The sequence below is a fragment of the Podarcis vaucheri genome (genome assembly GCF_965113315.1).
Source record: "Podarcis vaucheri genome assembly, chromosome: 7".
Classification (NCBI taxonomy): domain Eukaryota; kingdom Metazoa; phylum Chordata; class Lepidosauria; order Squamata; family Lacertidae; genus Podarcis; species Podarcis vaucheri.
In genome coordinates this window covers 41,042,723-41,053,405 of record NC_138765.1, presented here as the reverse complement: position 1 = coordinate 41,053,405, position 10,683 = coordinate 41,042,723, and positions in this window count along the sequence as shown.

Sequence of the window (10,683 nt, the reverse complement as noted above, 5' to 3'; positions counted from 1 at the left end):
CTGAAGCGGCATTGGTCTCCCTAGTGGACGACCTTCGCAAGGAGAGGGACATAGAGAGTGTGACTCTATTGATTACCCTGGACCTCTCAGTGTGGCTTTCGATACCATCGACCATTATATCCTAATGGACCAGTTGGCTGGGAGGGAACTGGGGCCACTGGAGTCCAGTGGTTCCAGTCAAACCTGACATGCTGGTTGCAGAGGGAGATGCAAGGAGGCTGGTGTTGCTGCTACTAAGGGTTATACAGAGTGTTTCCTGTGCTGTATGAAACTACTAGAGGAAGTTGTCTAGGAATTTACAGAGAGGTGCTGGTAGTAAGCTTGTAGCAGTTCATTTCCCCTTTCATCAAATTTAGGTGAGGCCAGGGGTAGCCTGAAAAGGGGTCTGGAGCTAATGCATTGGGAGATGGAGACCAATAAATTGCAACTTTATACAACTTTATTAAGGCAGCCTTTGTCAACCTAGTGGCTTACAGATATTGTTGGAGTCCAACTCCTATCAGCCCCAGTGCACATGGTCAACGGTCAAGGTTGATGGGAAACGGAGTCTAGCAATATCTGAAAGGACATGGGTTCCCCTCCCCTGCCACAGAACCATAGAGTGGGAAGGGACCTTGGAGGTCACCTGAATGCAAAATCTGCAATACATGATTTGCAATTATAATATCTCTGGCAAACAGGCTGGGCTTCAAGCCTTTGCTTCAATGACTAGTAGCCATTGATGCTCCTCATCCTCTATGAATTTGTCTAATCCTCTTTTAAAGCCATTTGTGTTGGTGGCCATCACTGACTCCTTGTGGTCAGGTCTTGCAAAGCTCTATGCACCTGGGTTTGAAAGCTCAGGTGATCTGATGTTTCATCTTGCAAGACCTGGTAATCAACTGATGCCCAGGGTTTGGGTCAGCTGCAAACCTGCCAACCCTCTTTCAGCTGAGCCAGGTCCTTACCCGAACCCCTGACATCATATACAACATAATGTATAGGACAGGTGGGTGTGGCTTAGCCAGATGGGGAGCCTTAGTGTGCCTCATTACCCCTGAGGCTGGAGGTTGCCCACCACTGCTATAACTCAATAAACAGTCATGCAGTTAAAATATGGATAGCATTAGGACATCACATTGCAAGCATGTCACCTTTGGGCTAGCGTAAACCTGAGGCTTTGAATCAAAGTTTGCACTGGAGGCTTCCTAGATTGTTACACAGGTGCTGGGCTTCTGCAAGATATCAGCTCTCTCCTCTATGAATCTGTTGGAAATCAAAATAGAAGTTAGTGCAGTGCTAGTTAAATGTCATAGACTTGTGCTTTCTTCAGGCAAGTATGTAATAATGACTTGACTGAAAGTTATGAGGAGAGCTCAGGCAAAAAAGGAAGCACCTGTAAAAGGACATTGTGACCTGGCCATTGTGCTCTGGTATGGATTTATCCACTTTTCAGCATGCTTTTTAAAATCCCAATAAGTGGATTTTTCCCCCCACATTGCTTTTAGCTCAGCCAAGCAAAGATAAACTAATTAGGGTTATAATTACATAAGCAGTTTTATGTTGTTTCTTTCACCACATGGAGAGGTCCATGTGGTTACACGGATTGAGTAGCAGCAGGCAGCTGGACTGTCCAGCTGAGGAATGTCAGGCTTAAGGTTGGTTCATAATTGAAATGTATGGCCCAAGTGCCACATAGCGGAGATACACCACTTGGCTGGAAGAGAAATAACGCCCCCCTCAACTGCCCATGATTGAAAGATTGCCAAGCGAATGCCACTGAAATGCTTTTGGCTTCAAACTTGGGTTGTCCTGTTGGCTAATCATCAGCACTGGCATTCCCTCTTGTGACCACAATTGGCTAAAAACCTCTGAATAGCAATGTTCCATCAATGAGCAGCTCACTAACTTTACAACACCTCGGAAGCTGTCAAAAGAAGATGCAATTGATAAAGATGAGAATTAACGTGTTGTTATTGTGGACACCCATTTGCCACTTTTGGTGAGCCAAATAGACCCTCCAAGTGGTTCACATTGAAAACCTATTTTTTTAGTGTGTCACTTTTTATTTTAAAAATATTGTTTTCTATTGTATACAGCAATGCAAACAATATAACACCCAAGAACAATAATGAAAGGGGCACCTGAAATTAAAGAGCTCAGGTTTGCTTGCCATACAATGAAGACACAGGAGAGATGAGATCACCAATGAGCCTGTCACTGAAATGTCCACGGCTGTCCATGCATACATGGTAGATGGTTCTCTTGTCTGATTCTCTGTATGCATTGAATAAAATGAAACCAAAGAATAGGAGAAACTGTCTATTTTTGGGCATCCTTATGCTTTTTAAATCTGACTTGTGAGCTTCTCAGTCAGAGCCATGTTCCCGACATGACTATACCAAGTGCCCAAGGAAACACCCTCAAGGGTCTGGCACTTATGCACTATTGCCGCCACCACCAAGAGGATCACCAAATCTTTATATCCTGGTTAGTGTGGGATACAACCAACATACTTAAGTCTAATTAATGCATGAAGACCATAGAGTAAGCTGTCCCTCAGGCTTAACTATGTTCACTTCCCTCACCTTGGGAGGAAATAGGTAATCAAGGTTTTGTTCTCCTTCAATCTACCTGAGAAGCTCAGCATGTAAAGAGGTCTGCCACATGGCTTGAATAAGCCATTCTTACATTCCTATATTTTAGGAAATTTCACCACTTTGTAACAGCTAAATTTCTCTATCTGTGTAACCTATTCTGAAGCACATGAATCTGTCCTTTGGAGAGTTGGTAAATAAATTTTTTTTTAAAATTATCAAATGTGTGGACTTTTCAATGCTAGAGGAGGAAGTTTTGGAACTAACAAGGTCATGTTTTAGAAGTCTAACAGCCTATATTTCTACACTTTACTTTGCTGCATATTTTGTGATTTTAAATTTCTGCTGTGGTACTCTCACCAAAGAGTACTTGCCCCAAACTTGGATCTTGGCATCCAGGAATCTACATTTATGCCTACTGTAATCAACAGTTAGAACCCTCAGCAAGGCTGAACCAGGCATTTTTGTGAAGGTTTGACCTATAATGAGTGCAGTTTCTGAAATTGCAAATAAAACCGTTGTTACTATAAATAACTGTTTATTGAATCATTTTGTCTTTACATTGTTTACCATCTAGCCAGATGAAGAGTCCTGAAGAACTTGAAAAGCTTGTGCAGTGTTTTGTGATAATTTGGTTGGTCTATTATAGGTTAAGCTAAGGGTTTTTTATGGACCAAGATGGTTCCCCTTACTTTTTGTGTGCTTGGAAAATACCAAATTTAACTGTTCAACGGTCAGGTCCTAAAATGAGAATAGTATACCACCTAAAGATGGAACTTGATTCTCTTAGGGAACATGCCCTCCAATTGATACATAAACTACTGGTTTCTTCTGGCTTTTATTTATCTAGTTCCACTTCTGATAATATGCCTACTTTTTCTTTATTCCTGCTTTCCATCTATCTGAGACAGACCTGGGTAACAGCTGACTTTAGTGCAGTTGTGCTGGCTAGACCTGATGGTAATTTTAAGGGCAGTCTAACCCAAACTTGCTGGAATATATTAGGTCAGCCTTCCCCTGGTGGCTTCCAAATGTTTCAAACTACAATTCCCATGAACCCCAGCCAGCAAACATCTATGATGCTGGGGCTGATGTAGTCCAAAACATCTGAAGGGCACCCGTTTGAGGAAAGCTGGCTTAGACATTAGTGGGGACAATCACAATATAGGGATAATTTTACAGAACTCATGCAAGTATTACTGAGATACTGTATATAAAGCTTTTTGAACACTTGAGATGTGCTATATAGGAACTTATTTTTATTTTTTGCTGAGGACATTTGCGTTGCCCACTGCAAACTCACATCTGGGTTTCAAAAGAGGCAGACATTCATAGCCTATAACCAGTGGTAGCAGCAACAGCAACCACTGTGCACTAGTGAGAATCAGGGCAAAATAATTACTGAGAAAATCTCATCCCTCCCCAGAGCAAATGAGATCAATCCACTGTTGTTCAAGGGGAAGGTCAATCGCATGGGAATTGGGGGAGGGATGTATTTATGAAAGGAAGCGCTTCTCACTTATAGAGTTGGCTCTTGAACTGCTACGGCTTCCAAAGGTCTGTCTTGATAGGGGGCAGGGAAGCCTCAGGTTTCTTATCTCTCACTTGATTAATCCAGTAAAAAAAACAAAACTGTTTGTAGCTGCTTCAGAAAGTTTCATTTATCTACCCATCCCAATTCTTCCTAGGTTTGCATGATGTGGTGTTTGGGTCCACAGACACAATGGCAAGCAATAAGACTCTCACTACCGGTGAAAAACACAAAACGGAAAAGCGTGATAGAAGTGTATAAAAGGATGCATGGCATGGAGAAAGTGGATCGGTAAGTCCCCCCTCCCCCCGCTCTCATAATACTAGAATTCATTGACACCCAAGGAAGGTGAATGTTAAAAGATTCAGGACAGATAAAAGGAAGTATTTGTTTATGCAGCACATACAGTGGTGCCTCGCAAGACGAAATTAATCCGTTCCGCGAGTCTCTTCGCCTTGCGGTTTTTTCGTCTTGCGAAGCACGGCTATTAGCGGCTTAGCGGCTATTAACGGCTTAGCGGCTTTAAGAAAAAGGAAACAAACTCGCAAGAACTCGCAAGACGTTTCGTCTTGCTAAGCAGGCCCATAGGGAAATTCGTCTTGCGGAACGACTCAAAAAACGGAAAACTCTTTCGTCTTGCGCGTTTTTCGTCTTGCGAGGCATTCGTCTTGCAAGGTACCACTGTAGTTAAAACTATGGAACTCCCTCCCACAGGAGGCACTGTGGCCACCAACTTGGATCATGGGGGGGAAAGGGCTACCTATGGCTACTAGCCATGATAGCTATGCTCTGCCTCCACAGTCAGAAGTTGCAATGCTTTTGCATACCAGTTGCCTGAAGCCGCAGGAGAGGACAGAATGGCCACTGTGCAGACAGGAAGTTGGAGAATGGTCCATTGACCTCATCCAGCAGGCTCTTCTTATGTTCTTAAGCTGCACGCTGGAAGACTTGAAATAGACCAAAATAAAGTACTTCTTCACACAGCACATCACTAAACTGTGGAATTTGCTTCTATGAACTGGCCGCCAACTTGGATGGATTGGATTAGAGTCCCAGGGGTCAGCAAACCTTTTCAGCAGGGGGCCGGTCCACTGTCCCTCAGACCTTGTGGGGGGCTGGACTATATTTTGGAAAAAAAACATGAACAGATTCCTATGCCCCACAAATAACCCAGAGATGCATTTTAAATAAAAGCACACATTTATTCATGTATAAACACCAGGCAGGCTCCACAAATAACCCTGAGATGCACTTTAAATAGAAGGACACATTCTACTTATGTAAAAACACGCTGATTCCTGGACTGTCCATGAGCCAGATTGAGACGGCGATTGGGCCGCATCCGGCCCACGGGCCTTAGGTTGCCTACCCCTGGATTAGAGGATAAGACTGTTAATAGCTACTACCACAATGGATATGTATGCCTCTGAATTCCAGCTGCTGGGACTCACAAGCGAGGAGAGCTTTGTTTCACCCTAGCCATCTGGTTGGCCACTGAGAGAACAAGATGCTAGACTACAGAGGGCATTTGACCTGATCTAGCTGCAAGGCTGTTTGATTGTTTTTATGAATTAGTAGGTCCTGACCCACCTTCTCAGTACAAGTCTTGGTTTAATGCATCCTTTTTAGTTGGGCTGGCCCCTACCAAGGGTGCAGGGCCGGGTAGGTGCGCAAAAATCACATCTCTCCATTCTGTCTCAGAGTAGCTAAACACCTGCCTGCCCTCACACTCCTTGGGGTGCTCCTCCTTTGCTCTGGGCAGCCAGGCAAGGGACGCAGGCTCCTCTACCAAGGGTGCAAAGAACGGGGGGCAACAATACATCTCCTGGTCAAGGTAGCAAGGTGGGGGGGCACAAATATAGCTCCTTGCCAAGGATGCAAGGGAGCCTAGGTTTGCTTCTGGGTATCCCAAGGAGCCTGTGGAAGAAACAGCCTTGGGCTGAAGCCTCTGGGCTTGGCTGAAGCACATCCTCAAGCAGAAGCTGCTGGCGCAGGGATGGGGCAGGAGGACAATAGCCCTCCTTGTCTGGAGGCTTCCCTGAGCTTGGTTCGACCTTCACTTTGCCTCAAGTCACATGCACACACCACGTCAATAATGACATGTGAGATAACAAATGAGCTGTCGCTGCCAATTAGCACGCTGGGCTAAATCTGCTCCTGGGGCTTTCAGTGCCACAAAGAGGTGCTGGGCCAGCTCCCAATCAGCTCACTTCTCTGGCTCCAGCCCTCTGGCTCTCCTTGGGACACAAGGGCCAAAGTCAAACAACGGAGGGATGGAGCCAGCACAAAGCGTACTGGGGAAAAGCAGGACCGAGCCTCCAAGGGAATAATAAAATAATAATAATAATAATAATTTATTATTTGTACCCCACCCATCTGGCTGGGTTTCCCCAGCCACTCTGGGCAGCTTCCATAGAAACCAAAAAACACTAAAATATCATACATTAAAAACTTCCCTGAACAGGGCTGCCTTAAGATGTCTTCTGAATGTCAGGTAGTTGTTTATCGTTTTGACATCTGATGGGAGGGCGTTCCACAGGGCGGGCGCCACTACCGAGAAGGCCCTCTGCCTGGTTCCCTGTAGCTTTGCTTCTCGCAATGAGGGAACTGCCAGAAGGCCCTCGGCGCTGGACCTCAGCGTCCGGGCAGAACGATGGGGGTGGAAACGCTCCTTCAGGTATACTGGGCCGAGGCCGTTTAGGGCTTTAAAGGTCAACACCAGCACTTTGAATTGTGCTCGGAAACGTACTGGGAGCCAATGTAGGTCTTCCAAGACCGGTGTTATGTGGTCTCGGCGGCCGCCCCCAGTCACCAGTCTAGCTGCCGCATTCTGGATTAGCTGTAGTTTCCGAGTCACCTTCAAAGGTAGCCCCACGTAGAGCGCATTGCAGTAGTCCAAGCGGGAGATAACTAGAGCATGCACCACTCTGGCGAGACAGTCCGTGGGCAGGTAGGGTCTCAGCCTGCGTACCAGGTGGAGTTGGTAGACAGCTGCCCTGGATACAGAATTGACCTGCGCCTCCATGGACAGCTGTGAGTCCAAAATGACTCCCAGGCTATGCACCTGGTCCTTCAGGGGCACAGTTACCCTATTCAGGACCAGGGAGTCCTCCACACCAGCCCGCCCCCTGTCCCCCCAAAACAGTACTTCTGTCTTGTCAGGATTCAACTTCAATCCATTAGCCGCCATCCATCCTCCAACCGCCTCCAGGCACTCACACAGGACCTTCACCGCCTTCACTGGTTCTGATTTGAAAGAGAGGTAGAGCTGGGTATCATCTGCATATTGATGGACACCCAGTCCAAACCCCCTGATGATCTCTCCCAGTGGCTTCATATAGATGTTAAAAAGCATGGGGGAGAGGACGGAACCCTGAGGCACCCCACAAGTGAGGGCCCAAGGGTCTGAACACTCATCCCCCCCACCACTTTCTGAACATGGCCCAGGAGGAAGGAGCGAAACCACTGTATAACAGTGCCCCCAGCTCCCAACCCCTCTAGACGGTCCAAAAGGATGTTATGGTCGATTGTATCAAAGGCCACTGAGAGATCCAGCAGAACCAGGAAACAGCTCTCACCTTTGTCCCTAGCCCGCCGGAGATCATCAACCAGTGTGACCAAGGCAGTTTCAGTCCCATGATGAGGCCTGAACCCCGATTGGAAGGAATCCAAATGGTCCGCATCCTCCAGGCGTGCCTGGAGTTGTTCAGCAACCACACGCTCCATCACCTTGCCCAAGAATGGAAGATTTGAGACTGGGCGATAGTTGGCCATACTGGCTGGGTCTAAAGATGGTTTTTTAAGAAGCGGTTTAATGACAGCCTCTTTCAGCAAATCTGGGAATGTTCCCTCAGAGCCCATCACCCAGCCCTTCCCGGCTTGCTTTTATTAGCCAGGATGGGCAAGGATCAAGGAGACAGGTGGTTGGTTTCACGCGTCCAAGCAGCCTGTCCACATCCTCGGGGGTAACGGATTGAAATTGATTCCATGCAACTTGACCAGACAGGGCTCTAGCACTCTCCCGCCCCAGCCCTGCTCCCAAGGTGGTGTCTAGCTCCTTCCAAATATGAGTGATTTTATCTGCAAAAAACTTTGCAAAATCATTGCAGGAGATCTTTACGGTGGTAAAGGTGGTTCTGTTAAATTGCGGACCACCTGGAAGAGTCTCCTGCTACTATTTTCTGCAGATGCAATAGAGGCGGCGAAGAAAGTCTTCTTCGCCGTCGCTATCGCCACTTGGTAGGTTCGACGTTGAGCTCTAACCTGTGCCCAGTCAGATTTGGATTGAGTTTTCTGCCACCGATGCTCTAGCCGTCTCAGCGATTGTTTCATCGCCCTCAGCTCCGAAGAAAACCACGGGGCTGTCTGGGCCCCATATTGCGATGACCCGGAGGGCAGGGAGGTCTGCAGCAAGGGCTCTCTTGGCACTGCTGGCTTAGTATGCCAGGTGCAGCTCCTTCAAGCAAAGCAGCAGCTTAACCCACAGACTGCACAGCAGCGAATGACCTGAGCCTTCCCTAACCGAGTGCAATGAGTTCACTTTGAACTTAGGCTGGTAGGCATGTTGGCAGGGCCACAACACACCCTACAGCAGCCTTTCCCAATCAACATCATCTGTTGCCCTCCACATTTTGGAGCACAGCTCCCATCAGCTCCAGCCAGCATTGCACTGTAGTCCAAGACAGCTGGAGAGCACCATGTTCATGAAGACTACTCCACACTGCAGCCCAGAAACACCATTGTGATCCTGTGCAAAAGAGCATGCCCTCTTGATACCCAGCAAAAGCACTAACCCCTCCTGCTTAAGGCAGAAAAAGAAATGGGGTGGGAAGTGTCCCCAAGGAATTTATCCATCCCACCCATGCAAGCAACAGCTGCATCTTCCAAGACAGTCCCACCTCAAGCCCCTAAGGGCCTGGCTGTTGTATCAGGTCCAAGGCTACCAGGACCAGTTTCCAGCTTGCCACACCAGCCAACCAGATGCCTCCACAGGGCATGAGTGCAACCACAATCTCTCCACTCCTGTTTCCCAGCAACTGGGTTTCAATGACATGCTGCCTGACATACTGGAGGGAATATATAGCCATCACGACTAGCAGCTATTGATAGCCTTATCCTCCTTGGCTCTGGACGTTGCTTAGTAGCAGAGCAAATGCCTTCTGTGCAAAAAGCTGGATGTTCATTCCCTGGCATTTCTGGGCAAAAAGATCTCTGCTGGGATGGCTGAGGACGCTTGAATCCAGCCTTTGCCAACCTGGTGCACTTCAGATGTTTGGGCCTACAATTCCCACCTGCCTCAGTTAGTGGAGGTATAGCCTAAAAGTTCTGGAGGTAGTTGCCCTGAATGGAAATTTCAGCTGAAGAGGTCACTAACTTAGAGTGCATCTGCTTCTTTTACAAGGCTCTTTCGGTTCCGGTGCATTACTATAAGGGAAAATGAAAAACAAAATATAAACAACTTTTTTCTTCCAATAGATTTTTGTTATTAAAAGAAAAAAATACCTTTCTTCAGTATCTCAAAAAAGCACCCATGCTAACATTTAAATTGATCCAAATTCAATTAATAAATCAATAAATCAGATTCTTTTGAAAGGCAAAAGCATTCTTAGTCTTAAAACACTTAGGCATGTATGGAGCCTACCTGAAATTCTGTGTGTCCAGCAAGGAGGGTACTTTGCTTATATTCTTTGTGTCTTTCCTCCTGCTAAGAGGAATAGAGCTGCTCATGTGCCAGTGCTGAAATGAAATAATTTATTCAAAGTAATTGCTTTGGAGCTATCTTTCCTAGCCTGGAGCATTCTATCATGGCCTAACTGCGGCTAATGGGAGTTGTGTACAAATTCCCGCTCACCACCTCCCAACAGGTGGGCGGAGCTTGCGACCCTGTGCAGGGCTTACCTGGCCGGGTGCCACCCAGCTGGTAACAAAGTGAACCATGAGGACTGGGACATTCGCAGGGAAACCAAAATGCTTGTTTACAAAGCTATTGTACTACCAACCTTACTGTATGCTTGTGAAACATGGACCACTTATAAACGCCATCTCCAACTCCTTGAAAGATTCCATCAACGGTGTCTCCCAAAAAATTTACACATCACTTGGGAAGACAGGCGAACTAATATCAGTGTACTGGAAGAAGCAAAGATCACCAGTGTTGAAGCAATGATTCTTCAACGTCAACTTCGTCAGACTGATCATGTTGTGCGCATGCCTGATGATCGTCTTCCAAAGCAACTACTCTATTCCAAACTTAAAAATGGAAAGCATAATGCTGGTGGTCAACAAAAGAGGTTTAAAGATTGTCTCAAGGCAAATCTAAAAAAAAAAGTAGTATAAATACTGACAACTGGCCTGTGAGCATTCCAGTTGGAGAACAGCCTTTACCAAAGGTGTCATGGGCTTTGAAGACACTCAAACTCAGGACGCAAGGGAAAAGATGCTAAGAGGAAGGCACGCTTGGCAAATCCACACCGTGATCAACTCCTGCCCAGAAACCAATGTCCCCACTGTGGAAGGACGTGTGGATCCAGAATTGGCCTCCAGTCACTTACGGACTCATTGTTAAAACCGTGTTTA